A 3724-nucleotide genomic window follows, 5' to 3' on the forward strand; every position below is an offset into this window, starting at 1 on the left:
TATAAGAATCCAAATTTCCTACAAAAATTATTTTTATACTATGGGGCTATCTTTAGTATTTTAGATGAAGTTAACTAACAAGTATTTCTATATAGTTAAAAATTAAAATTTATTATTTAGTCAGTGTAAAAAATGGTTATAACTTCTAAAATATTATAGCTGAATCAATAATTGTAGCTTAGAAAATTTTCGAAAAAAAATGTCTATGTATTATGGGTCTATTTTAATTATTTCTCCATATTGTCACACATGATCAGAGCAAGCCGTATAAAAAATTTTTCCATTCCGTATTTATAAAACACGCCTTTATAGTTTACATGCCGCGTGCACTTTACTCTACTCTGGATTTTGCTAGAAAGTTTGTGTAACAGTTGTGGCTCCAGTCCACCGTGTGTACATAAGCTCGGGCAGTATAAGCTAGCTAGCTGTACCGGATCCCACCAGAGACTCAAAAAACTTTTCTGACCATTTTACATCCAGTCCAACCGTTAATAATAGCGTCGAGGTTTTATACGAAATACCTTCACTTTGCCGTACTCTGCAGTTGGGGGTCTGCCTCTCTGGCTCTGCTTTTCTCTGTGGATGTGAATACCAGGAAAAGCTCAACTGGAACTCCAAGTTGTCTATATATAGAGTTGGAAAATATTTTAAATATCGCAGATGCTTCGTCGGGATGTGGAAAAATAATACGAATTTAAATTTAAATTTGTCGAATAATTATTCTCATTAAAAATTTGTTAATTTTTTATTCAGTTAGGTCTATAATGTCTGGAAAATTAAACAGTCTGGGATGAATTTAAAAAAATGTTGACGCATGAAGCGAAATAAAAATTGATTGAAAAGAATAAAGGAAATCCCCGCTATGCCCGAGGATTCAACGGGATTATCGGATTCTTTATCGATCAGCTACAACATCCGAGTAACAGAATATACCGAGTCATTATTTCTTGGCAAGCGAATTCACTCGGATACTTACTTTCGTGTCGGCTTATTAGATTTACTCTTGTCTCATTTAACTTTTTATTTTACATTTTCCACGCCTCACAACGCTTCCAAAATTATGGTTTTGTGAGTAACCCGGAAAATCGATAATTATAAGCGTATTTTAGTCATTAGGCATTAATTGTTTAATCAAAGTAGTAGAAAAAAAAAAATTATAATTTTATGTAATTGATTAGGTCTTCTTAGGATTTGTTTAAGTTTAAGTTGATATTTTTACTTAAGTATAACCAATACGAGGAAATTGGTAAGAATATTTTTGACCGAAAATTCAATTTCCTACAAAACAGGTCTCTTATTTTTTCTAATCTTCAATATTTAACCCAGAATTTAGAATTCTAATCTTTTTAAAAATATCCTTTTGCGTTACTTTCCTATAGTATATTGTGTGACTAGGGATGAAACAAAACGATTTCAGACCAGTGAAGTTGCCTGCCCGAGCGAAGCGAGGGCTGGCATCACTCGGTCTGAAATCGTGTTTCATCCCGCGTCACACATTATATTTTTTTGCTCGACGGGCAGAAAGCGTCAACTTTCGGCCCGCTGCGCTAAACGAAAGTGCCGCTTTCTGCCTTCGTCGAACAAAAAAATAGTATACACTCCACGGGAAGTAAATAAGAAAGCCTCAGATCACATGTTTGTCAACCTCGGCTTCGCCTCGGCCAACAATTACATGTGATCTGAGACATTTCTTACTTTACTTCCCTAGGTGTGTAATATACTATTTCATATAAGTTGCATTAAAAATGCTAGTTTCAATGTCTGGAGCCAACCAGAACTAGATAGTTTCAGATGAACAGCGAAAATACCATTTTATTATGAAACTTATAATAAAATAGAAAGTAATAGTTTATTTTTTACCAAACATTATTCGTAAATTGACAAGTTTTCTTTTATCATTCTTATTTATGCTTAATAACAGAATTATGATATGTCAATACAGTAAACGGTTAGAATGACAATTATAAAGGTATAAAATAAACAAACAATTGATAGGATTGAAAATAAAGCTGCGACTTCACCTCGCGGACAGAAAATCGTCATTTTCTGTCCGCCGGGAAGAAATAAATGATACCTGCCCGGCACAGTCGCATTGGTCTGAAATTGTCTAGTTTCGGTTGGCTCAACAGGCATTGAAACTCACATTTTCAATGCAGGTTATATGAAAAATACTTTGACTTTTGACCTTCGACTTCAAATTTTGACTAAATAATTGAAGATACAGAAAAATTGATAAAGACCTTTTTTTATAGTACATTTAATTTCCTACAAGAAGGATTTTCTATCATATTCAATATTTAACCCAGAATTTGAGTTTTAATATTTTCACAAAGATCTTTTCGCGTTATTTATTTAGTTTCTTTGACTTTTGACCTATGAATTCAAATTTTGACTAGATTAAAAGATTTGGAAAAATTGATACGGACCTTTTTTTTATAGTTTATTAAATTTTCTACAAGAAAGGTTCTTCATCATTTTATATCTCCAATATTTAACCCAAATTTGAGTTTTAATCTTTTTAAAAATATCCTTTTGCTTCCGTTAATTTCTTAAATACTTTGGCTTTTGACCTGTGACCTCAAATTTTGACTAAATAATTGAAGATACAGAAAAATTGATAGACCTTTTTTTATATTGCATTTAATTTCTTACAAAAAAGATTTTCTATTATTTTTTCTTCAATATTTAACCCATAATTTTGAGTTTTAATCTTTTCAAAAATCTTTTTGCGTTATTTATTTAGTTTCTTAAATTTTTGACTTTTTATTAAAGGATTGAAGATACAAAAAAATTGATAAAAATTTTTTTTACAGTCCATTAAATTTTCTACAAGAAAGTTTTAATATTTTTTTATATCTTCAATATTTAACGCAAAATTTTAAGTTTTAATATTTTCAAAAAGATCCTTTTGTATTTCTCGTAGTTATTTTGAGTTTTGACCTCAAATTTTGACTAAAATATTGAAGATCCGCTAAAATATACAATAACTTTTTGAAAAATTTTCTAAAAAATAAGTCTGTTATAATTTTTCCGTATTTTTGATATTTGGACTCAAAATTAATCAATTAAAAAATTGAGTGAAATTTTAATTTAGCATAACATAAAAAATTTGAGAAACAAGTGCCTTATAATTATTCACCCAGCTGATAAAAACTCTCTAAAAAATTTACCTAACACTATGGCACGGTAATCAAGGGAATTTGTTGCGCAGTAGTGTAAACTCGGAGCCTCGTCAAGATAATTAAATGATTGTTAGCCGTCGGCCGAGACGTTGATTGGCTCCACTTGACTCGGAATTCTTCCCCCGAATCAGGGAATTATTCATTGAAAATATTTTCACGATTAACTCGCTTGTTCTGGAAAAAACCGGGGGGAAATATAAGCCGTGTAATTAGCCTTTCGATGAAGTTTCCAGCAAAATTAAAAAGTTTAAGCTCAACACACTAATTACCGCAGAAAGCCCGAGTAATGACATTATCAACCCGAGTGCTCATTAACTTAAATGGATGCTCTGAAAGTAGTAAATAATTTGAGCTTTTAATTTTTTATTTTTTTTCTCCAGATAATTAAATATTCAGGTTAAGTAGCAAGCCCCGAATAGTGAAGTGAGCAAGTAAAAATTAGTTGTTTATACGGGAGTCTATTACCGAGTGTCAGATCGGAAAAGGGGGCTAGGAGGATAAAAGGGTAGTAGGGGGGAAGTAAAGTGTCTGACTAGATAGAC

This window comes from Cotesia glomerata, linkage group LG9, assembly GCF_020080835.1.
Source record: "Cotesia glomerata isolate CgM1 linkage group LG9, MPM_Cglom_v2.3, whole genome shotgun sequence".
Classification (NCBI taxonomy): Eukaryota; Metazoa; Arthropoda; class Insecta; order Hymenoptera; family Braconidae; genus Cotesia; species Cotesia glomerata.